At 37.5% G+C, this 27,420-nt stretch overlaps 1 protein-coding gene across 4 annotated transcripts in view; it reads left to right on the top strand.

Moving 5' to 3' along the window:
• TENM4 (teneurin transmembrane protein 4) overlaps nt 1-27,420 on the top strand; it is a 3,083,677-nt gene that overhangs the window by 1,705,273 nt on the left and 1,350,984 nt on the right. The gene's annotated exons all lie outside the window — the stretch shown is intronic.

Here is a 27,420-nt window from a genome sequence, read left to right as displayed (position 1 = left end):
CAGATGGAGTCCCTATCGTAAAGAAACTTGCCATCTATAGGGGAAAGAGACAAATAACTTGCAAATTACAGCATGCTTTGTAAATGGTGTAGTGTTCATCACATTTTTGGTTTCTCAATGTTCCTTGTAAAATTTCAACCTGATTATCACTCTTTTTCCAAAATATAAAAATCCATGCTTTTTCACAATATTGGACATGTGCTCTCCAGATTCTCTGTATAGATTGCAACCTTGAAATTACTTTTTTACTGACATTTATAAAAAGTCAAATTAGCAAACTAGTGATTTGTCTAAAGTGTATGGTGTTTCTCCACCCCTAAAGGATTCGTGTGGAGGGAACTGAACCACTAGAAGCCTATACTTTTTTTTGACCATATCAGACTAGACCCTCTCCTGAACTGCACTTAAGTTGAACATTTGTAGCTTCTCCACTTGATAAAATTATTAATTCTTTAAGGTCCATCTAAACATGACACCTCCTCCACAAAGCCTTCCTTGATCCTCCTCAAACTCCCACAATAGATTGTTTATATTTCTGTTTGGCATGTATTCAATTATCCCTTTTTATATAACCAATGTCAATCATTAATAAAGTAAAGGGGTTGTAAAACTATAATTTTTAAGCATCTACTATGTGTCACACACTGAGGAAAGTGAAGATCAAACATTTCTCTTAGAGATAGGTTGTATTACACCCATTTTGCAGATAAAGAAAATGAGGTTCAGAGAGTTTAAATGATTGTACCTAGAATGACAGAGTTAGCAATTGATTATAGGATCCACATTTCAAACTCAGTTCAGTTTGGCCCTTGTAGCACATTGAATAGTTGCCCCCCAAACATTCATGTTCTCTCAGAAACTTAGAACATGACCTTATTTGCAGATGCAATTAGGAAGAAAATTAAGATAAAATCATACTGGTTTAGGATAAGTTGAAAATCCAGTGAGAATTTCCTTATAAGGGTCTGAAAAGGGCACACAAAAAGAAACAGAGGAAAGAGACCATGTGAAGATGAAGGCAGAGGCTGGCGTTGTGCTGCCAGAACCCAGGGAACTCCAGGAGCCGCCAGAAGCTGGAAACGGCAAGGAATCATTTTCCTCTAGAAACTTCAGAAGGATTATGACCCTGCTGGCACCTTGATTTCATATTTCTGGCTTCCAATATAGTGAGAGAACAAATTTCTGTTGCTTAGAGCCCCCCATTTTGTGATATTTTGTTAGGGTAGTCCTAGTAAACTAATATAACCTTAAAACTATCTTCTTTTCCTTTTATTTACACTTCTTTTCACTTTAGGACTCTAATTTGCCTTAGGACTTTAGAGTTATCTTTAACCTTTCACTTTGAACTTGCAACAATACCACCCCACCCCACCAACTGCTTCCTGAGTAATAAAAGAAGGTAGCAATGACAGAGGGAAGTATTTCAGTATGATTTTTGTTGCAAGCTGCAACATTCAACTTAAGCTAGAATATATAGAAGGGAGAATTTACTGTCTCATCACCAAATGGAAGAAGAGTAGGAATGTAGGAATAATTCCAAGATGACAGGGACCTGGCTGTGGAACTCCACCAAGTTGCTCTCTTTATCACCCATCTCTACTTTCTTCAGCAGCTTGCCTTTATCTCTCAGACCCACTGAGGGACAGCAACATCCCACCACGTTAAATCACCATGAAGACAGAGGCTTTTTTCTTATTTCCAACATGAAAATTCTTGAGGAAGGTTTGTGATTGGCCCATCCTAGATCAATCATTCACATGTGTATCAAAGAGGCAGCATTCTGAGATTCACTATTTCCACTAGGACCTCATGGTTTTAGTAGACAGAAGAAAACTTTTCCCAAGAAGTAGGATGCTGTTATCCAGAGAGAGGTATGTAATTGAAGCAGATATAGACACAGATATCTATATCAATAATGTCCATGTAAATGATATCAGCTACATCTGTTATTAAGACTTTTGCTTGCAAAAAAAATGAAAAATAGTGAAGCCAAAATATGGACTTATTGAATATACATTTCTAGAAGCCACTCAATACCTGTGTCAATAAAGATGTTAGAATCTATTATAAGCCATCTTTTCAAAAGGGCCAGTGGCTGGCAAGAACTCTTTTGAATAGATGTGTAAATGCAAGCAGTAAAACTTTCATTATCCAGATTATATCACAAGGACTTGTGTGGGAGGAAAGAGCGGTTCCAATAAATAACAGCGATGTGATCTTTTTTCCAAATATCGCAGATTGCAGTATCTTCAGAGCTAACTTCCTCTGCTCGCAAAGAAAGCACTGAACCTAACAAAAGAGAAGAATGAGGAGAAGGAAGAATTGTTTCCTAGCAATCTCTGGTTCTCATAGCATCAGGCAGGCTGGTGGGGACATGAGATGGAATCAAGGGGCCAAGCAATCCAGTTTCCTTGGAGGGCCACTCATGTCTTCCTTTTGCCAAACTGAGGACCAATCCCCAAACACTTACACCGTAAGTGGATTTTGTCATTTATTAGGAAGATGGTTTGTGTCTACAATCCAACCAACCTTAGAAAGGTCATTCCTCTAACACACAAATACAGATCCGCCGAGACTGAAAAAAGTGGTCACGGATAACAAACACTCTTTAGGAACAGAATTGACATCAGGTTCAATGCATAAGAGCCAACTTCATGAGTCCACTCCCGAGCAAGCCTTCCTTTGTGATTGTGTAGTACTTTGTAATATCCCCAATATAATACATCTCAAAATATAACTGCCTATTTGTGTTATTCCCCACTAGGATGAGTTTCTTTAAGTTAGAGATCTTTCCTTCTTTATGTTTATGTCCTTGGTGTCTAGCACCATGCTTTGTCCATTGTAGTTTCAGTGAAAGCTTATTAATTTGTTTCAGTAAAAAGTAGAAAGAGGCAGTGAAGTGAGAAGAGATGGAAGGACGAAGTTAAGCTAATTTTTCTCTTTGCCACTACAAGAGGAAAATATGTAAGCAGAGAAAGAGGATTAATAGAAAATGATTGTGCATCTTGTTCCAAACACTTTGATAGGCAGTTCACTTTTTCTTTTTTTTTTTTTTTGGCCTCATTTAATCCTCCCCAAAGTACCTCTATTTCCTGAATTCTTTCTATGATAAGGCAGAATATTAATATATATTCCACTGGGGTATGTACCATTATCTTCACTTTGCAGATGAGAAAACTGAGGCTCTGAGAAATTAAGGTCAGGAAATAGGCACTGTTTTTTCTGTGTCAGTCCACTACAGATTTTAGACAATGTATCAAACTAAATAAAAAGTACCATAAATATTAATTAATGGCTACATAGTTCCATGGTGTATATGTGCCACATTTTCTTTATCCAGTCCATCATTGCACATGTATGCCTATGTAACAAACCTGCACATTCTGCACATGTATCCTCAAAACTTAAAGTTATATATATATCTGTGTGTGTGTGTGTGTGTGTGTGTGTGTGTGTCTGTGTGCCTGTGTGCCTGTGTGTGTATAAATGCTGGGACAAGGGAGGTGTCTTTTTAGTTAGAAACCAGCCTGGGCTTCCTGTCCACCTCTGGCAGACCTGAAGGCCCTGTTCTTTACCCAGCACCACACTTTGTCCTGGGGAACAAGATAAACAACAGAGTCCCACAGTGGTGATGGCATGATGACAGAATGAAAGCATAAAAATAGGACACTGGGAGGGGGTGGTTTCTGGTATTGTTGATACCTTCTTGGGTGTTTAAATGATTTTTAATAATCTAGGACTTGGTTTGATTCACATGTGGATAGGTTATCACAATAAGGAATGTTAGAGCATCAATCCAATGGGAGAAGCCACACGCTGAGCCCCATTTCAATCCTCCAGTGTAACCAAATAATTCGCCATTCTGTAAGCATTACATAATTACCTTTGTATCTTGGTGAATGGGTCAGAGGCCACTGAGAGGTTCCTGGCTTCTACCAATGGTCTCAGTGCTGCTGCTTTTTCGCCTGAGTATCTTTGTGAAGTCCAAAGAACCACCTCCCGACTAAAGTCTTGGCAATGACAGCCTTGTGTAATGTATAAAATATTATATATAAACATATATATGTACATATATATACACATGCATATATAAAACTTTATACACACACAGACACACACACACATTTTTCCTCTTAGCTTCAGGACTTTAACTGTCTGTTCTAGGCCATCCTGTGGGTTTTGGGATCATGGGGAGCCCCTCCACCTCAAAGGTCTATAACTCCTATCTCTAGCCTCCTTCCAGCTCTGAGACTCCAGCACTCCCATTATATCCATTTCCAATCTTTTAGTTAATAACTCTATACCTAATTCTAGACTTATTCCTTAAATTCATGCTGAAGGGCTGAGAAATTTCTGAAAAGCTGGCTTCTAACTATACTATATATAAACTTCTTAAGTTCTGTTTTTGACATTTCATTAAGATAGATAGTGGGTGGTTGCTGTATATGTAACAACCTCATCCACTTATTTTTATACACATTTCTATAGGTCTTACATTTCATGGTATAAGGTGAATATTGCGGTAAAAATGATAATACTAGTGATCATAACAAGTAAAAATATAAAAGTTATTGAACTTTTGCTCTGTGCCAGGCACTGCACTAGGTGCACTTAATATTTTATGTCACTCAATTGCTAGAAATCTTGTGAAGTGGTAATTATTATTCTCATTTTAATGACAAAATCTGAAGTTCTGAAAAGTTAAGTTACTTGTGTATGCTGCTTTGGTCTTAAACCATCAGTGGGGTTTAATCTATTTGATCTAATTCTAAGTGTCAAGTTTCTCCATTATCCCCACAATTGTCTCTTAGCTTCTTTATATTTTATGAGGTCTTCCCACTTAGAGGCTATAAATAGAGTAAAGGTCTTATATCTTTCCATTGCTAATAGGAGTCACTGGAACAAAATGATGAGCTTTGCTGAGGTGAGGACTGTGTCTTGGTCACTGAGCACTTACTATGTGGTGATAGAGGATATGATGCTAAGCAAAAAGTCCACATCCCTGCCATCCTTAGTCTTACTCTCCAGTTGGGGAGATGCATTAATTGACAAACGTAATGTGTGCAGGGCTTAAAATCTAAATGACGGGTTGATAGGTGCAACAAACCACCATGGCACATGTATACCTATGTAACAAACCTGCATGTTCTGCACATGTATCCCAAAACTTAAAATAAAAAAAAAAAAATTGCAAAAAGGAATAAGTACTATAAGGCAGGGATCCTGATGAGATGGAAGGGCCAGAGACATAGATGGATTCATGGAAGTAAGTGCTCAAACATAGGGACAATAGATGAGGTGAGAAATGGGTGGTTTTAAGAACTGAGCAAGACCAATTCTTAATGAACTGGCTGGAGTTCAGCAAGCTAACTGAAGAGTGTCTCAAGATTAGACAGGAGCTAGGCAAGGCCAGCCCATGTCAGGCTTTAGGAGAGTGGATTTAATCCCAGCACCTTTCAGGAGCCATCGTTATATTTTAAACAAAGATGGACATGATCTATGTTTTTGAAAGACCACATATTGAAGACAGATGGGGTCTGGGGACCGACAAAGTGAAGGCAGGGAAGCAAATTAGGAGGGTGACTCTATGGTTCAGGTGAGATGATAGGGGCCTCTGCTAATGCAATGGTAAAAACAATGGGCAGGTCTGTCTTGTTTGCTGCTGTATTCTTAGCAGCTAACATTGAAAACATGCTCTGTAAGTGTTTGGTACATAAATAAATAAGTTCATGATGCATTTTAAGGTCTCGTTAAGCCTGTCAGCTCTCATCTCACCATGTATCTTTATAATTAGGCTGGTTGACCATATCAAATCAGCTATCTATTTTTTTTTTTTTTTTTTTTTTTGACAAAGCCTCGCTCTTGTTGCCCAGGCTGGAGTGCAGTGGTGTGATCTCGGCTCACTGCAACCTCCACCTCCTGGGTTCAAGTGATTCTTCTGCCTCAGCCTCCTGAGTAGCTGGGATTACAGGCGCCTACCACCACACCCACGTCTGGCTAATTTTTGTACTTTTAGTAGAGATGGGGTTTTGCCAAGTTGACCAGGCTTGTCTTGAACTCCTGACCTCAGCAGCTATCTTATTATTACTATCATTACCACTATTATAATTGAACACATTAGGTGTTGATTTTATTTGAGACACTGAGCCAAGCATGGCATATATATTATTTGGTTTAATCACCCAAAAGCTATGTTTTAAGACATTTTATCCCCATTTTACAGATGAGGAAACCATAGCTAAGGATAGGTTAAGAGCAAAAATGTATTCAGTCAAATGTATTAATCAGTAAATTAGGGAATATTTTAATTAAAAGAGAGTTTTCTTTAAGGGGACTAATTATGAAAGAATAGACAGAATATAGGGGGACTACTAAAGACAGTGGTACAAACCTGAGGGGTAGCAGAAGAGAGCTATTATCGCCCTAGTTCTGAAAGCTTGAGGGAATGGATGGGAGGTTACTAGAGCCTGGAATGAGAGAAAGGCACGTAGAGCCCATCTTGGAAGGAACAGTAACCCTTGATCATGGGACATGGCCATCCCTGGTGGTTTTTTTCTGGGGAAATATTCTGACCTTACTCTTTTCTTTTCCACTGGTCCCTTCTTCAGGCTGCCCTTTGGCTGAGCTCAGTGGAACCAGAGGGCATAGGAGCACTATTAATGTAGCCCTTAGGGGCCTCCTCCTACAGCAGAAAGCAGAGTGGGAAAGGATGGATGGCAGACATGGAGAGGCAAATGGAAGGTATCTGGCATACAAACCAATATTTATTAAGAACACACCATATATCAAGTACAGGGCTAGGCCTTGGTGAGACAATAAGACTTCCCAGCCCCTGCCCTCAACAAACTTTTTTGTAGAATGATAAATCATATGACAAAGGTAACAGAGGATGCTTTATAAGCAGAAGGAGGGCCTCTAGCCCAGCTATAACAAGGGCAGAGGAGGGATAGGAAAGGTCAGGGAAGGCTTTCAGGTGTCAACTCTATGAAAACATACAGTCAGTAATCAGTGGAGCCCAAATACTAAACCAGGAAATGTAATTCTAAAACCAGGGTTATATTCATCACTGTAATTTCTTCCCCTCCCTCCCACCCCACTTTCTCCCTCCCACCCCACCTTCTTCCTCAGCAATCTGGGCTAATAGATAATGTGCACAAAACACACATAGACACAACTACATTTGTGGAACAAATGACTTTCTACGTGAGGTATAAAATCGGCATCTAATGTAAGGGAAAGTCACATCTGCTTATTTTTATGAACCCTAAAATTTTCCCATATCCCCACTAATATAAGCACAAATGTTTTTAGGGGGTATGCAGTGGGAAGGAAATGCCACCAAGTTATCTAAAGGACATGGGTTCAAATCCTAGCCGTGCCACTTTCTAGCTTTATAATCACAGGCAAATCAATTAACCTCCCTGTTCTTACCAAAGGTTATTGTAAAGGATGAGAAAGCACTCTGCAACCTTCAAAGTTTATTATATGTAGAGATAAAAAATTAATATTGAAGGATTTTTCCCTTTTACTTGAAATTCCTAAAAGGTCCAAATTTTAATGTCTCAATTCCTTTTATTTTACCACAAAACCACCTGAGCCCTAAACATCGATCATTTGATCCTTTGAGACCTAGGATTTGTCTGTGATTAGAAATTTTAAAGTGAAAAATTCTACTGTAACTTTCCTGAAGTGTTGTTTCCAAGGGTCAGTTTTCTTGAAAAGATTTGCTCAATTAAGCTGCAAGTAGCTGCTCACCTATGGGTAAATTCCAGGAAAAAAAAATGTGTGTGTGTGTATATATATATATATTACATTATATACATCTGTACACACACACACACACATATATACACACACGTATACACACACACACACACACACACATTGTGGTTGGGTGGTCTGGTCTAAGAGGAAAGGTCAAGTGCTGCAGATGGCAGATGAGTGTTGGAGCACCGTGCCTGAATTTGTTAGCTGCCTTCTCTTCTCTGCAACAGCCACCTTTACCAAGGGAAGAGGGCTGAGCAGAGCAGACCCTGTGCCTCAGAACTGCTCCTCACCCACTTTCTTCCCAACATTTCTTCTCCACATCTTGCCTCCTTATCAACACCTGTCTTGCTTGACATCAGATTAACAAGCAGGCTTTGGTTCTTATACTAGTATTGCTGGAATTTATCATCATTTCAGTACTTTTCCTTTGTGCTTGGCAACATCTAGCCTCCTTGCTGCCCAGTTTCATGCTCTAGTTCTGACCTCATGATTGGGATTTCGTACTTCAGTTTCAGCCCTGACTACCTTCACCTCTTTCCCACTGTATGATAAAGACAAGGCACTGAATATGTGACCATGGTATATCCCCAAACCTCCCTGAGACTTTTTTCTTCCCAAGGTGGAAGTTAAGCTTCTTCTTTATCTGAGACTGTGAGTCTGAGTTTGCAATCATCTTCCTTGTTGCCAGACACTATATGGTTGTTTTTCTAATATATAGAGAATGGAGAGCTGGCACCAATCCCAACTGACAAGAATGGTATCCACCCTATGCCCTGTACCTGTTATCATGGAGTAAAGGTCTGTTTCTAACCCAATGACAGAAATATCGCATTTATAACTGGGCCGAACTAATGCTTATTTGTTTATTTCATTTGAATGAGATGCTTGTTTGTTTTGAAACCAGGAAGGCAAAATGCAGGTAATAAAAAAACCCCAACGACTGCTGTTTTACATTTTTTACTGTATCCTCTGCCTGCAAAGTCAAAAGTGCATTAAAAAGTAATATTGTGCTGAGCTCAGACATATGCAAACGTCTCTAGATATCTTGTCTCAATAAAGTTTATAGAATGCATTCCCAAAGGTCTGACAACAAAACAGAATAAATCGCAAGGCTCATAAAAACATAATGCATGCCTTTTTTTTTTTTTCTGCTTACATAAACACAAGCAGACGCAATGAGGGAGGGAGTGACTGGGCTTAAGAGTTGGCCTCTTCTCACAACAGCCTATTTTATCATTAGCCCCAATGCAGAATGAATTAGTTCTGAGAGACACACAATCATGGAGACATAAGGAAAGAGGGAGAGTGTGAACACAAATGGTGTAGATCTTTCAGTCATTCTTTGCTTCATTCATAAATTACCTGGTCAATTTATTATTCAACCTTTCAGCCAAGTTTTATTGACTACCCACTCTGTGCCAAACATACTGTTAGGCACTCTGAGTACAGAAGAAAACCAGACAGTCCCTGTTCTCAAAGAATTCAGTCTTGTAATAAAGAAGCATGTGGAGAAAAACTAACCACAATTAAGTGCTATATTTGGAAGAGCATTGCTTTACATTTTCAATACACTGATCAGATATTCATATTTGGGTTAACTCAAAAATAGTTATTCCCAGTTTAGCAAGCAAGAATGTATTATTAAATGTTAGAATAGCAAAGTCTAACATGTCTGAGACACAATTGCTTATATTTATTGAGCACTTGCATCTTGCCAAGATCTGTTCAAGGCACTTTATAGTGTTAACTCTGCAGCAAGCCTAATGATGGGTACTGTTATTTCCATATTTGCAAATGATGATGCCAAACCTGGGAGGCGTTAAGTGACTTGTGCAAAGTCACATGGCCTCTAAGTGGCAGAGCCAGGATTTGAACCTTGGCAATTTTGCTCCAGAAACTGCAGTATTAGCCACTTTACCCCACTGCTTCTCATGTATGTGCTAAGCAACATCCCGAGTGTGTAGGTATTATTTTCCCCTGTCTTGGCCAGTCACTGGGCTGATCAGGGGAGAAGCAAGAATTTGTCGGGCAACTTTCGCAGGGGAAAACATTGTCATCCTTTATATTGAACATCATGGACCACTCTGAGATGGAGAGGGAAACCTCATTTATTCACTTACCTGGATTCTTTTTCTTAGGTTCACTTCTAGAAAGAACTCACACTGAGGCAGAAATGTCATATAGCTTTATTATGTTAGCAATTTCACATCATGTTATATCAGGATCTTCCTGTATTAATATTGCTTTTCTCCAAAAGATAACATTACGGCTTGTTTCCATCAAACTTAACTCTGTGTTTCCTGTAAATATAGCTTCTGGGGTGATTGCAGTCTTGCACAAACATGGCAGTCTCCACATGCAGGAAGCCCTGGCCTCTGTTCCCCACAAATTAAATCCCACTTATAGGATCATAGATGCTCCTAAATTGGAAGAAAAATAAAAAGAGAGCTAAAGGAGCATTTGCCAATATTTGTATGCAATGAAAGGGAATTATTGTGCCCTAAGCAACTACAAGGTACCAGGTGCAAGTACTTTACCTACATTTCCTTATTTAATACTGAGTATACTTCAAAGAGTACGTTACACATACTCATTTGACAAATAAATGCATAAACTACTATCAAGAAAAGTGGAAAGAGTTGCCTAATGCCACACAGCTAGTAGGTAACAGAGCTACTGGTCTGGGAGACTGCAAGGCCTGTACTTTGTACGTAACACTCTATAACTTAAATCCAATTAACTTTAGCCAAGTCTAATTTCTTAATATAAACTCCAGAGTGCAAGCTCATTGCCACATGCTTCAGGCTTAAAGAATTAGCACCCCACCATGATGACCAATAGGCCAGTGCTGCAAAGAGTGACATTCTAATATTGCTTGGCATAGGGAAGCAATGAGGTGTTGGAGTAAATATGTGCTTTGCTCTTCCACTCCAAAACTACTCCACTCTGACGAAAGAACTGAGTATAGAAGTGTAATTAGCTCAGCATGTAATTCTGTCTGCATTCCCCATTTTTCTGTAGGCTTCTGAGAGAGCTCTGTGGGAGCAAAATGCACACTGGGAAAAGTCAAAACCAGCACCTGAAAGCCCTCACCACATGGAATCCTGGTGCCAGGGAATACCTCTGATAACCCAGTCAACTGATGCCTTTTATTGGGTGTGATTATAATTTTTCACCCTAATTATTAATTTCATGTGTCAAGCAGAAACAACAAAGTAAAGGGGGAGTTAAACAAAGGCAAAAGTGATTAAGTAAATTATGTTGATTCTCTGAAATAAATTTACAGTATTTTCCAGGTTCATAAAGAAGGAGAAAGGGAAAAGAAAGGGATAGCAAATGTTATGTCTACCTTAGACTCCATCCCATCTTAGACTAGAAGGCACATATTTCTAAAAGCTGCTGGAAGGTTTAACTGGAGCTCATAGACATACAACTGCTATTATCATCAGTAATTAAACCATTACAATGGTGGGCAGTGTGGTTTTTCATGGGAGTTTTAATTTGCATATTCAATGTGATTCCCAGGCTCATGAAAGTATTTAACATTGAATTATGGGGTAGTTGCGAAAGTCTCAACAGGCTAGTTGAAGCTCTTCACTGTGTGCCCGAAAAGACACCTTGACATAATTTTGGTTTTAGGGCTCCTACCCCTCTTTCTAGAAAGGCAAATGCACATATGCTTTGATTGTGCATAGACACACGGGTGAAAGTTCCTACATGCAGAGTCAGAGCCATATAAAGGGTGTTTGAAAAGAAGTTTTCCTGAGGAAAGGAGAAAGGGGAAACCCTGAATGGTTCCTCATCTGCTATGCATCAAGCTGTATGGGCTTTGGCATTCGCCAGACCCAAACTCAAATGCTAGTCACAGCTGTTCCCAATATCCTTGGTCCAGATATTTCAAGTTTGTGTTAGTTTTACTGTATTAAAATATATTCATATTTTAAGTTTATTTTGCAACATGTCTTGGAAAAGGAAATATATAAGAAACATTTGAAAAAGACCAATAAATATATATTCTATTCATTTCTTTATGGATGTAATTTATTTCTCAATGAAATACCAGGATAATTTTAACACCATTTATGAAAGAAGAAACCAGGTTTCCTCGGGACATTTGACTAAGTTTCCCAAGCCTGGATAATCAAATCTCTTTTTATAGTTTAGACAGGGACATTCCTAGGGTGGGTAAGAGCTTCAGGCTAGTAATTTTTGTGCAACCCCTGTCTGGATAAACATGTTGAGTCACCGAATTCCTGTGCCCACATAATTCCTGCAGCCCCACCTCTTGAAATTCCACTTGATGGTAGTTGTTAGTAGTGGCAAAAGCAGCAGAGAGACCTTCCTTGTTGTCTTCATCAGGTCACCATGAAGATGAAACATGAAAAGAATAACCAGGGGGGTTCCAGAGACAGTAAAATCTATACAATGTAAGATATTCTGTCACTGTAATTTGTCACATCTCCTCTAAATAGCTGGATAAGGTCTTTTCTTTCTTCAGCGCGTTGCTTGCCAACTTTCAGTTGGTACAGGCCTCCACAGAACAAAGACAGAGGGTGAGGAGTCTCAGGCACCATTTCCCAAAGTGTGATCTGGAGGACACTCGGCTTGTCAAATGTTCTATTAATATTAAGTTAAACAAAAATATAAAGGGTTGGTGCTAAAATGTTTACTTCATCAATATGTACATTTGCACATTTAAAACCACAAATATATTTATGTATATTTGAAACATATATAGCTTTTCAAATGTATTTGTATTTTAAGTTTATTTTGCAATGTCTTGAAAAATATATATATGAAGCATTAGAAAATGAACTGAAGACCTTTTCAAATAAAGAAACCATTATATGAATTTTTTGAGCCATAGATTCTCTTATTTATGGAATAACTATTATGTGTCAGAGGAACACTGTTACTTAAATGGTTAGGCCTGGGCTTGTGCCCCATTAACACCACACTGGTGTTGAACAAATACTCAAAATGCAAACCTGTTGTTTACCTAGTTTTAATATGATATGTTTTTAATTTTTAGTATAATACTAATATGGCTGGGTTTATGTCTACCATTTTATTTATTTATTTCCATTTAGTTTTTCTTTTTTTCTATCTTCTGTCTTTTATTATATTAATCAAATATTGTTTTAGGACTTTATTTTAATTAATTTATTGACTTATTACCTATTTATTTTTAGTGGTTGTTCTAGGGATTAAGGTATACATCCTTAACCTTATACAGTCTACTTAGAGCTAAAATTACACCACATTATTTAAGAACCTCGTAATTCTACTTAACACCTCCACTTTCCCTGTGCTAGAGTTGTCATATGTATTGAATCTATGTATATTGTAAACTTCACAACCCAATTTACATCATTTTTTAAACAGTCATATATATTTTAGAGGAAATATAGTCTTTTATATTTACCCACATTTTACCATTTCCAGTGTTTTTTATTCGTTCTTGGGTTTTCCATGTGTTGTAATTTTACTTCTGTCTTAATAAACTCCCTCCGACATTTTCTGTGGTATAGGTCTGCTGGAGGCAAATCCTGTCCGTTTCCATTTATCTAATACATCTTTATTCTCAGCCTGCTTTTGAAGAGGCCACAGTTGTCGTTGTTTGCTAGATACTGCTTTTTGGTCTCCCTTAACCTCCAGCATTGTGCATCAAACACTATGGTTCATATATTGTACAGACTCTGGGTTCTGTTATGTGTCTTTGAATATATTTACTTGAAGTTCATTTATTTCTTTGACAATTAACATGACTGAACTTAAACTCCAAACTTTGGCCTTCCTCTAATATGCATCAACTGAAATCTGTTTGCTTCTTTTACTAATTGGGGTGCTTGGATCTACCTTGTACCTGCATAGTTCAAAGGTTAAACAGAGATTTGGGCACATTTTATATATAGAACCTAGCCTTCCTGTTCATCGACTTTCTCCTTTCTTGGATTTTCTCCTTCACTTTTACACTATTGTTATCACAATAACCCTTCTCTTCTGGTTCTTCAAGTAACTAAAATGATATATTTTCCAACTGAGTTTTACCTACTCGGTGTGATGCCCACTGGGGCCTGTTCTTAGACAAAAACCATCAAAGATGGCTCAAGAATAAATACCTCCCTCCCCATTTCTGACTCCTGTTAGTTGTTGTTACGTGCCTTCAGGTCTTTCTTTTCCAGAGTTCCAGAGTTGTTATCTAATAACATTGGTCTAATGGTTATCATCAGTCGGAACTGCTCCTGCCAGGATTTTAATATGTATACTTATTCCTGCTTACATCTTATTGTGACTCCCATCTAGGGCACACTTTACAGTGGAATGAACATTTGAAAGCACAAAGGAAAGAACAAGAAGAGTCTGAATGGAGGAGAAGGGGATGTTTTTAATCTTGAGGTGGAAGAGTATGTACATGTGTATGGCCATAGGCCACTGCAATGAAGTGGGTAGACATCTGAACTAGGAATCCATAGGAAGCAAGGACAACATGATTACAGCCAAGACATCTGGAACAGCAGAGGTTCCTTTGGTAGAGAGTGGCCTGAATGTGATGTAGAGAGGTTTGGAAGACAAGTTTTATTACAAAAATGGTGTTTCAGATTGTGCAGATATTTTAACCTCATCTTAAGGAGTTGTACTTGTATTCATAAACTCATTGATGAGTTTAAAGCTGAGAAATAGCACAATCTCACGAGCATTCTAGTGAGTTCGCTTTGACAGCTATGCAGAATGAGAGAGGAAAAAGGAGAGTAAGACCAAAGACAAAGAGGCCATCTGGGAGGTTTCTGCTATATTCAAACAAAAGGCAAACTGATAAAATTCTAGCATAGAAAAGGTAGAGATAGTAATCCTAACTGAAAGAATCAGGAATTAATTCATGATAAAGATCACATTCAAGTTACAATTGAATTTTGTGGTGTTATGGACTAAATAGTGTCTCCAAAATTAATAAATTGAATTCTTAACCCCCAATGTGATTGGACTTGAATATAGTGACTTTAAGTAGGTAAATAAGGTTAAATGAGATCATAAGGGTTGGGCTCTAATTCAGTAGGATTGATGTCCTTAAAAAACAAAGGAAGAGATACCAGGGACCTGTTGCACATGGAGAAAAGTGAGAAGGCAGGTGTATACAAGTCGAGGAGACTGGCCTTAGAAGAAACCAACCAGGTTGGTGCCATGATCTTGGGCTTATAGCCTCCAGAACTGAGAAAATTAATTTATTTGGTTTAAGATACCTAGTAACTGGTATTCTGTTGTGGCAACCCCAACAAAGTAAAACATGAGGGTAGTTCTTAGTGTTTAGCCATTCATCCATTTTTAAACACTTCCATGCCTTCGATAATTCTTAATTGAAATCAATTATTTACCAGCAAACATGCTACATGCTGAGCACATAAATGAAAAAGACATAGTAAATAACATGTAAATAATCTCCACTTCCTTCCTTGTCATTTTTCCAGCTCTCCTTTCTCGTTTCATTCCTCTTCTTCCTCCTCACACTATCAGCGATAATAGCACTAGTATTTATGCTGTCCCTGCAGTGATGATAATCATTAGCACTGGTCAGGAGGACCATCCAAGTGGAGGAAACCTGGTTTAATTACCTCCAACCTGCAGTGCCCAGTAGCTGCCTCAATCTGTACATTTCTTATAGCTGTTTTGGAAAATGATCAAAGTTATCTGTTGAAATAACAACTCACAGGAAGACAGTACAATGCCAAAGCAATATTATTATGCTTCTTTTCAGAAAAATGTATGTGTTGAGGATGTTTATGAGCATTTGTAATCACCGGCCATTTCTGTTGTGGTCACTGCAGGCAGTCTTAACTTGAAAGCCATAGAAAATACAACAAGCCACAGATAACATTTCTTTATTCCAACCCCTGGCTGTCTTATCAGCTAGGATATTTTCAGAGCCTATGTATCCCTATCAGTGCTATTTAAATACATTGGAAATTTTTGGTGTCCATGATTTTTCTTTTCAGTGACTTATCCTCGGTGAATGTAGCTAAGGGATCAGATTCACTCACGAGGCAATTCTGTTGTAAACAACCTGTTTCAGGGGGCAGCCTATTGCAGTGTTCAGAGAATGGATTTTCTAATTTGGTAGATGTGGGTTAATACTTATTGGTCTTACATGTTCGGTAGTAAGTTCACTCTTTTGAGCATTGATTTTTCTCATCTATACTATGAGGATTAATGACATACTGTTTATAAAGCATGATGCCTAGTACATGGTAGGTGACTCAAAATTATTATAACCCTTCTTCCTGCTTATCTACAAGCAATGCCACTAGGTTCTTAGCATGTCCTGTGGGTAAGTCTGCTTGAATTATGACAAGATTAGCTGAAGGGAATTTTCTCACCAGTCTGATCACTAAAAGACCCAGGGGGCTGAGGTTGGCTCCATTCAGCAGATATGTGTTGCGTTCTTTATAAAGGCACCAACCCCTTGAAGGCACCTCAAACCTCATTCTCTCCCAGAGAATTTGATATTCATGCTGCTACATGAAAAGGTTGGGGCAGCTATTATGTATTAAAATGTGTCATTTTAAATTGCTTTTTTTGCTAGCACTAGCAATATAGATATTGAAATTTCTTCAGAAAGTGCTTATCTCATCAAGAGTAAAATTATAGTATATGAAATACTAATTACAGTATTATGAAGAAGGTTGAACTTTTCTGTGACATTCTGTCTATTAGGAGAATACTAATTTTCTCTCTTTCTTAAGACAGATAGAGCCACCCATTATAAGAAATGTGATCCTGCATCACTTTCTCTATCCCCCAGTGCCATTTTCACAGAACAGCAGGATAAGCATTCTAACACTTAGTCTCAGTCTAAGTCATCTGCACCGTTCTATCTGCTCTCAAGGGAGTACCAGAAATTGAAATCAAATACGCCCCAAACTGAGTTTGAATGCAGTGAGAAATATATTAGATAGGGAGTTCTAACCAGTCTCATACGTAGACTATTTATATGAATGTATTCATGTACATACACTTAAAATTAAATGAATTAATATTTACAAAACACTGTAACTTTCCCTGTCACATAGTAAATGCACACAAAATATTAATTGCTGTTATTTTATCATCATCATGATTTCATATAATTAGTGAGTACCTAAGACATAGTTCCTTTATCCCCGTTTGCCAATATAAATGACTTGTCTGAGATCTGACAGCTAGCAAGTTGGGGAAATAAAGCTTGAGTTTTGATCCCATGAGCATATTTATTTAGTCATCCCTTTATTTACCCAATATTGAGTGCTTGCTATGTGCCAGCCACTGTTCTAGTGCTGGACGCATACAGATATGTAGGACTTGGTGCTTCTTCCTGTGGAGTTCCCTCTCTAAAAGAAAAGATGGGCCAGCAACCAGCTGCTGCAATGCTATCTGGTCAGAGCTGCAACTGGCAGCCTGTAGTCCCAGCCACTGGGGAGGCTAAAGTGGGAAGACTGCTTGAGCACAGGAGGTGAAGGTTGCAGTGAGCCAAGATCGAACCACTGCACTCCAGCCTGGGCAACAGAACGAGACCCTGTCTCCAAAAAAAAAAAAAAAAAAAAAAAAAAAGTGTAGGGGGCTGATGATTTATTGGTGCCTAAAGTAAAGTTTCCAACCTCATTCATATCATGATGCATAGATGATGATACCAGCTTGGGACACTTGAGTAAGGGGCCAGGCTTTACCTCCCCGGCACACTTAAAGGACTCAGGAGATCAGTATCCTGGCACATCAGTTGCTCATTTGGGCCACAGCCTCGTGGCTGCTGCACCCCAGTTGGAGAATATTGGGTTTAAGGATGATAGGAGGAAGAAACACAATCCTAAGGGATGGCATAACCAGGTGGTTGAGAGCAGTTTCAAGTCTGGAAAACAGTATCAGCTCTACCTCTTACTGTTGTGTGAACTGAAACAGGTTATTAACCTCTCTGGTGCTCCGTTTCTTCATCTCTAAAAAGAAAGTGGTAATTTGTCTCACAAAGCTGTTGTAAGAACAGAATGAGTTGAGGTGATTAAAGCTGGTGCATAGTAAGTGCTCAGTAAATGGCAGTTTTCTTCACCGTTCTTCTCTCCCAGATATAAACATGGCCAAATATTTTCTTGGACCACTTTCAAGCTCTCATTTTATTTTGAATTATAGCAGTATTATTATTTTTGAGCATTCAATTGTCTTCTGATATTCTAAAAATTAAATCATCCAAAGAGGAGAAACTATTCTGGCACATACCCAGGATGAGCTGTAACAATTAGAAATTTCAGGTTTTTCAATTCAATAACCTTTACCAACTTACTTCCCGTTGCACAGAGCTTCCAATTGTGGAAGATTTATTTAAACTCAAAAATGTTCAATGACCTATGCTATCATTGCTTCTGTGCACATAATCCACGGCTTGTGTAATGTGAACAGGCTGAAGGAGACTCTGGTTTAATGGCCAAGTTTTATGATGATATATTTTTTGCTTCTCGAATATGGAACATTTTTACTTTAATTTTTCTGAATTCGCTTTTATTATTATAAAATTGCTACATGAACATGATTTAAGAAGTTAAATACTACTGGGAGGATGAAAGGTGGGGGGAAAAATTATACCTTGCTTCACCTCTCCCCCAACTTTTAGACTTGCATATATTTGAACTATGCACCTGTTTGTGTGTTTCCACTGGTAATGACCAGTATATAAGCAAATTACTAATACTACCATTTCTTGATTTTTTTTTTTTCCATTTTAGACACCTTTTTACTTCTCTTTTGGGAGATGAGGTTTTGACCCTCATCCATATACATTTTTCCTTTTCCATCTTCCAAATTGTCACAGTTTTTGGTTAAATCAAGTCAAAGATTTGATAAAAATACAATGAGTAGAAAAATAGATGCTGTTCACTTCTATTTCAAATTATATATTATATATTTTTTATTTTTATGTTACTTTAAGTTCTGGAGTACATGTGCTGAATGTGCAGGTTTGTTACAGAGGTATACATGTCCCATGGTGGTTTGCTGACCCTATCAACCCGTCATCTAGGTTTTAAGCTAGGTTTGTCCTAATGCTCTCCCCCACCCTTCCCCCCAACCCCTGGACAGGCCCCGGTGTGTGATGTTCCCATCCCTGTGTACATGTGTTCTCATTGTTCATCTCCCACTTATGAATGAGAACGTGCAGTGTTTGGTTTTCTGTTCCTGTGTCAGTTTGCTGAGGATGATGCTTTCCAGCTTCATCCATGTCCCTGCAAAGGATAAGAACTCATTTTTTTGTTTGTTTGTTTTTTTGAGACGGAGTCTCACTCTTTCACCCAGGCTAGAGTGCAGTGGCACAATCTTGGCTCACTGCAAACGCCACCAGGATTCAAGTGATTCTCCTGCCTCAGCCTCCCGAGTAGCTGGGATTACAGGCACCAAACACCAAGCCTGGCTAATTTTTGTATTTTTAGTAGAGACAGGGTTTCACCATGTTGGCCAGGCTGGTCTTGAACTCCTGACTTCAGGTGATCTACCCACCTTGGCCTCCCAAAATGCTGGGATTACAGAACTCATTCTTTTTTATGGCTGTATAGTATTCCATGGTGTATTTGTGCCACATTTTCTTTATCCAGTCTATCACGGATGGCCATTTGGGTTGGTTCCAAGTCTTTGCTATCATAAATAGTGCCGTAATAAACATACATGTGTATGTGTCTTTATAGTAGAATAATTTATAATCCTTTGAGTATAAATTATTTTTATTTATAGGTTTTCTATACATTTATCACCAATTCTTCAGAAGTATTTCAACAATTTTTTTACATTACCATGTTTTTTTTAAATATAAATAACCTATGATTTTTCTTTTCCTATATGGTTGCCCTTCTTTAGAGCTCTCTGTTTTCCTGATTCAGTATAACTGATCATATTCCCATCATCTTAAATCTTCTTATTACCCCACTTCTGGGGGAGATACCTTATTTCCTGAATCATACACATGCTTCTTTGTTTAGTTCTGTATTTTTCTGAAGTACATCCTCTAATTACTAGAGGATGCTTGTAGTTATTAAATAGCTTGATTTATTTTAATTCTATTCTTACGTCTGACTGAAAGTTTTTCTGATACTAGATATCCAGGTTAAAAATAATGTTTCTTCAAAAGTTTGAAAATATTTCTGTATTAATTTTTAGAGTTTATTATTGCTGTTGAAAATGCAATTCCATTCTCATTCTTGGTCCTCAGTAGGTGCTATGATTTGAATATATCACCTTCAAAATTCAGGTATTGAAAATGTGATAGTATTAAGAATTGGGGCCTATAAGAAATAATTAGGCCACCAGAGCTCCTCTTTCATGAAAGAGATCAGATGCTTTAATAAAAGAGTCTGATGGAGATAGTTCAGCCAGTTTTGTCCTTCTGCCTTCTGCCTTGTGAAGACACAATGTCCCTCTCTGCCAGAAGTTGCAGTGTTCAAGGCACCATTTTGAAAGCAGAGACTAGGCCCTCAACAGATGAGGAATCTGCTGGTGTCTTGGTCTTGAACTTCCCAGCCTCAAGAACTGTGAGAAATAAATGTCTGTGCTTCATAAATTACCCAGTTTTGAGTGTTTTGTTATAGCAGCACAAAATGGAAGAAGACAGTAGATGGAAGCCTTTAAGGCTCTTCTTTTTATTCTCAATGACCTTCACATGAATATTTCTCCACCTATTGAGATGGGCCCTCTGGGCCCACAGTCTGGAGACTTCTATGTTTTACTTTTTTGACAATGTATTCTATTACTTCTTTTCTAATGTATTTGTCTCCATTGACAGAGAGAAAAATAAAAAAGTAAGGACATTTATTGTATTCACATTACAGCAATAGGAAGAGTACCCTAGATCCCAAGATCAGAGAGTCTTGGCAGGGTGTTCTTGCCTTCTACTTATATAGTGAGGAATAGACAAGCTATAGATGAGAAGATTTATAGCTGGTGTTGTTTTTGCAATCAGCAGAAGACTCAGTCAGTCAGTCAAACTAGAAATATTTATCTCTGTGTCTAGTTAGTTGCAAAGAAACAAACTTCTCTCTGTTACATGTATATTTGTTGGATGTTAGAGCTCCTCAGATTATCTCACTTTCTTGTTTCCTATGCTGTTTTTCTACATTTGCTTTTTAGTTCAAACTTTGGAAAAGAACAATTGGAATCTTATTTTAAAATATTTTTTCATATAAGCAATCGTAATTTTAATTTACTGATTTTTAAAAATTTCTCCAGTTACACCTTTTTAAAATCATATCGTGTACTTATTTCAAGAATTCAGCTTTACCTTTTCTCTCTCTAAATATATTATAGTTTTATTTGAAATTTTCAATTCTATTTTTTTAGGGAAGAGTTAACTTAACTTCTCTGCTTCACTTTAGAGAAATGAGATGACAAACAGTTTTTTTGTGTTTTGTTTTGCTTTTTGCCTGTTTTTTACCGATTATCTGCCCCCAATCCAATTGGAGAACCTCCATATGTCATTATCTGTGTGTCATATCCCTGAACTCTCTATTTTATCCAGAGAGGAATCTTTCAGTCTCTAGCTTTGATGATAACTATCTTATTCCTTGCATTTAGGAGCAGGGAGAGAAAGGAAGCTGGGAGCGCTATCATTACCATTCAAAATGCAGACATTCACTTCATCTCCCTGTATTTTTGGTCCCACATCTGACCTCTATCCTCCCCTGTGCCTGGTGCACTCAAGTCCAGAACCTGTAAGGTTCAGTTCCTTAGCATATAAACCTCTGTTCTCCTGGGATTGGAGGAACGGAGGGAGAAGAGAATAGGAATGAAATAATGTCTGACCACAGGAATACAGAAGAGAGAGGGGATATGAAGAAAAACTACTTTACACACAGTAGTAGTTTCATTTCCGTCCCTCCTTCATTGACACCTTCCCAGGTGCTGTAAGCTGCAAGTCTTTCCTGGGCTCCTAGGGAGGATCCTCTGGTTTATCCTTGAAATATCCTTCTCCATGTTTAGAGGGTATAATGACCCCTGCTCTGCTATGCCAGTTATTACTCCTTCATCCACTTTCAAATTTGTAAAAGTTCATAGAAATCCCTTGTCTGCTCTTGTCTCCTCATTTTTCTCTTTGTAATGTTGCTTTTTTAGCTACTAAAAAATTCCTTTAATTTTATTTTAATAGAGTTTGGGGAGAGAGAAAAAATAAATGAGTATAGTCATTCCCATTCTCTTATAACCAAATTCAAATATGACATTTATTATCTACTTATTTTTGCTTTTTCATTTTTAAAGACACATTTAGTAGTCATTGAGTGACTACCATAATAAAATTATAAGAACAACATTAATAACTTTTGTTCTTAAAGTAATATAGTGTTTTAGAATTTTAAAAGCTCTTTGGCATTTAATCCTCCATGTGGAGTGGATGTTTTTATCCTTATATTACATGAGATAATTGAGGTTAATAGAGTTTAAATAATATGTGTATGGCTGCATAATTAGTTGATAAAGGGCGTAAAACTGGAACTCAAAATTCCTGATCTTACTCTGGTACTATTTTTAAGACGTTATAAAAGCATTTTGATAAATACTTGCATGAAATGTAAGCACAAAAACGTACAAACACGAAGACCAAAATTTTGCCCTCAAAAAGCTCTTAATGTAAGAAGAAAAGTATAGTATCCCCCTTATCTTATCTACAATTTCACTTACAGTGGTTTCAGTTACCCATGGTCAGCCATGGTCCAAAAATAGCTGAGTACAGTACAGTAAGATACTTCGATAGAGTGTGAGAGACCACATTCACATAACTTTTATTACAGTATATTGTTGTATTTGTTCTACCTTATTGTTAGCTATTTTTGTTAATTTCTTATTGTTCCTAATTTATATATTAAACTTTATCATAGGTGTGTATATATGGGGAAAATGTATAAATAGGATTTAGTACTATTGATGGTTTCATGCATTTCCTGGGGTTCTTAGAACATATCCCCTGGGGGAATAAGCAGGGACTACTATATATGATATTTTAACTTTAATATAAAAAATAATAAAATAAACCCTTCAACATTAATAGGCTGTGCCTCTAAGATGCTTAGAGATTGAAACAGAAGGAAGATTGGTCTAATTAGAAAGATCCAATTTAAAAAAGTGAGTGTTTGAGCTTTGACCATAAAGAATGGGTACAATTTTGATAAGCAGATAGAAGAAAGGGCTTTCCAGGATGGGAGGAGAAAATATACAAGTAACTGGTTGGGGCAATCCCCAGCATATTACCTGAACTAGTGAGCTGGTTGCCTGTTGCAGGATGAGTGGACAAATGGGATTAGAAAGGGAATTTAAAGAAATATCATGGAAATCATGGATGTCTTGCTAACGAATTTAGAACTATTTGATTTCATAAAAAGGAAGTAAATGGAGTGACATAAAAATATCATTGCTTTTTCTGTTTTTCTAGCAATTATTTTTTCCTAAATTTCACACTTTCTAAATGCAAATTTGATTTTAATGAGAAAGAACTAGCAGTCTTGTCTCTGAAGCTGGTTTTTTGCACTTAAAGTTGTGAGAAATGTGAATAGACTGAGACGTTAGGGGTGGAAGAGGCTCTAACTACTACTAAGTCCATCACCTTCACTCACATGCACAGATTTCACTGATAAGGAAACTGAGGCTCAGAAAGTGTATAAACTGTAGTTGCTTTCATATTTATCACAATATGTAATTCTCATTTCTGCCCACATAACAGCAATAATAACCTATTTTATAATACATTATAGTCTTTACTTTCTAACGATTAGGATTAGTTTCTGAAAAACGTCATGGAAGAATGGTTTGTATTTCCAGAATTAAGACATTATGGAAAATAAAGACTTAGTAGCAAGGAGATCAGGAGTAAAACCTAGGAAAGGTTTAATTTTTATGTTTACTAACATATGACAGTAAAAACAGAACACTCAATATAGATAGCACTAATGGTATTTTATGCATGCTAAATTAGATTGGCCTCTGTGCCATTAATTTTTATTTACTACCTTTTGGAAGTTTCAGGGTTTCAGCTCCCTTGCAGCCTCTAGGATAGCCTTGTACGTTTGTTTCATGGGCATGATGAAGGGCAAGAGGCTTTTGGTTTTGTGTCTTTCCTTCACATGAATGGTAATATCTTTCTGTTTTTATGATTACAGTATTTCAAAATTTCAAAAACACATAGGAGCTATGACTATTTGAGATGGAAAAAGTTCTGGGTGACTAGTAAGTAGCTGGGCATACTTCAGACACCAAGGTTGTATTCTGAGCTTGGCTACTGAGAAGTTCAGGTCAAAGTTTTCATACTTTGCCTTAGGGCTCTCTCTCCCAGCACACAGAGGTCTCTACCCTTTTTTTTTTTTTTTTAATCTTGCCCCAGGCTTTATTACAAAAAACAAACAAACAAAAACACTTCAGTTCCACCTGTGTGTTGACTCTTGATATTCCCGATCCTTATTTTATTCTCCTCTAATTACCCTTGAGAGTAGATTCACTAAATTTCCAAGTACTCAACTCAAACTTTTATAGTTGTTGTAAAGGTATACAAAAGCAAATTCTTTACAGAAAATTTTCATGGAAGGAAAGTTGTCACTGGAACAGATATTCCAGTCATAACTCCCCATATCCCAGCAACTCAAATATTACTGAGGCACTGGAATAAGAGCCCCAATGCATGATTTGCTTGAAAAGCATCCACTCCATTCCTTTCAGCAGACTGAGATCAAGCTTAGAAGACAAAAGTCTTGGAAATTATTTCCATTTCCATAGGTGAGGAACTCATCCAGTTTGAAGACACATGCTTGGTACAAAAAAGACACTTGGGGTCAGGGGAAAGGGTCCACACAACTAACCTCAGTAGGGTTGATCTTTAGCCTAGTTTGCTTAGGAACTAAACTGTACCACTGACCCAGAAAAACAAACAAACAAACATAAACAAACAAAAAACATGTCTCTAGAGTCTCTGTAAAAATAGCACATTGTAAGCAGTCCGTTACTATGTGCTGCTCAGGAGATAATAGGACACCTTTTTTTTTTTTTTTATTTTTTTTATTTTTTTATTTTTTATTTTTTTAGATGGAGTTTTCGCTCTTGTCACCCAGGCTGGAGTGCAGTGGCGCCATCTCAGCTCACTGCAACTTCCACCTCCTGGATTCAAGCAATTCTTCTGCCTCAGCCTCCCAAGTAGCTGGGATTACAGGGGCCCACCACCATGCCCAGCTAATATTTGTATTTTTAGTAGAAACGGGTTTTCACCGCATTGATCATGCTGGTCTCGAACTCCAGGACACCTTTTTTGACTATGAAGAAAAAAGCAGCAGCCATAAATGGTGTTATGTGCTGAAGCATTTGCTGAGAAAGATAAACCCTGGGAATTTTGAGGGGAAGAAAGTTAACAGGTAATTTAGGTACATGTAACTACTTATTTACACCCTCCCCGCAACACATCCGTTTTTGAATCAGAAAAAAATAATTTGAACATGATCATCAATGTTAAGAATTTTAGAAGCTGTTTCAAATCTGTGATCTCAATGAACCAAATCACAGGTTTTCTTAGTAAGACAGAGCCAGTAGTACAATTCCCTTTAGGTAGAAGGAGAAAATGGAGCTCAAAAAAGGATTGGAACATATTCAGGTGCATATACACAATGTGAACACACATACGCGTGTGCATATGAGTACACTTGCACACAGTAAGTCCATTATTCTGCCATCTCAACAGCAAATATGGCCGTGGCATAAGACACGGACCACTGTCCAGAGCAAGCCACAGGCTGGTGTTCAGTTTCCTGAGATGCCTTTGCATAATGTGAAATGGAGGGTTTAAACAAGGCACAAGCCAGGATTTTGAGAAATAAGCAAGAAGTCTTTTCCTTTACCACAGTTTACATTTTTAAAATTTTACTTGTACTTTTATTGAGTTATAATTTGCCTAGAGTGAAAGGCACAGAACTTAAAAACATAGTCCCATCATTTTTGTCAAATCAATTTATACGCATAACCTCCAGCCCTATCAAGACACAGGACATTTCTATCAAGTCAGAAAGTCTCCTTGTGGCCCTTCACAGTCAACACTGCCACCTCCAGTGGCTTTCCTTTTAATGACTGGGTACTTCTAAACAGCCAAGATAACATTTTTTTATTATCGTTCATAGCAGGTAGACAACTCCAGGAAATTCATCATCAGTTTCTAAAAGTAATCTGTAAACCACACCCAGATATTTTTCTCTTAGGTAAGTTACCAGAATCTATTTATTTTTAAAATAGTACTCCTTCCCATAATCATTTTCCTACTCTGCTAAGTATAATGCCATAATTGAAAATATGTAGTATGGTTTTATAGGACAGATACTCATTGTACATGCTTATTAAATAAACATGCTATTTAACTATCTTATCCACCCTTAACATTGACTCTTACTTTGTAAATATATAGTGAATTATATGTTGTATTTGTCTGTCACTGATGGCTTTGTTAAATTTTTTAAAATTATTATTAATTTGATTTAGGGTTAACTCTTTATTGCTCAGATCCTACTTTCTCAATGATGTTTTTAGAAAACTTCTAGTAGAAAAGGTGGATAAATGTATTATTTGGTCAATAAATGACTACCACTTTGAGATAGGTTTTCTTCATAGGAAAATCTCCTTAAGAAATAGAATCAATGAATGCATTCTTACTGAAAATTATTAAATTGTTTCTTAAGCATGACTCTTGAGCATTAGTTTAAATGAAAACAGATTTTGAAAAATATTTGATCAGAGGATCAACCAAATTCTGAAATATTCAATTTCATTTTATTTCTTTATCTTTAATTTCATTACAGATGTCTTATAAATGTGTGATTAAAAAAAATGAAAAAGTATGTAAGTAAAAATCCATCACCTCAGCTAGAAATGAAGAGTATGTATCACCAGCCAGAGGCTGTGATCACCACCTCCAAAGACAATGAGCCTCAGTGAACTATAAGCCATTTCAGCAATTATAGCTGTTTTACCCACTGTTGTGCTCTGAGAACCTAGTTCAGTGCTTGGCACATACAAGCACTCAATATATGTTGAAGAAATAAAAAAATAAGTGGGGACAAAAACTGGTCCTCATCTGTCCTTAGTCCACTCAAGTTGCTATAACAAAAATACCATAGACTGGGTAGCTTAAACAACAAGCATGTAGCAAACATTTATTTATCACAGTTCTAGAGGCTGAGAGGTCTAAGATCAAGGCACTAGAGATTCAGCTTCTGGTAAGGACCAACTTCCCGGTTCATTGATGGCAATCTTTTCTCTGTGTCCTCATGTGTCAGAAGAAATAAGGAAACTCTTTGGGGTCTCCTTTGTAAGGGCACCAATCCCATTTATGTAGTCTCCACTCTCATGACCTAATCACCACCCAGAGGTCTCAGCTTCCTATACTGTCACATTGGGGGTTAGGATTTTAACATGTGAATTTTGGGGGCATATAACATCAGTCCATAACATCATACAACATTATACCTCTGTTATCCAGCATGCCTGCCACATAAAAGCTACTCAATATCTTATTGAATAGAATTATCCACACTTAAATGGTAAGGGGCTGAGAAGGCATGGTAAATGTATCTGAAGCCACATCTCAGAAAGATGTTTTGAAATCATTATGTTCAAGGCAGTGACTTGGTACTTTGCAGG

This window comes from Chlorocebus sabaeus, chromosome 1, assembly GCF_047675955.1.
Source record: "Chlorocebus sabaeus isolate Y175 chromosome 1, mChlSab1.0.hap1, whole genome shotgun sequence".
NCBI classification, from domain to species: domain Eukaryota; kingdom Metazoa; phylum Chordata; class Mammalia; order Primates; family Cercopithecidae; genus Chlorocebus; species Chlorocebus sabaeus.
This window is presented reverse-complemented; position numbering and strand designations above follow the sequence as displayed.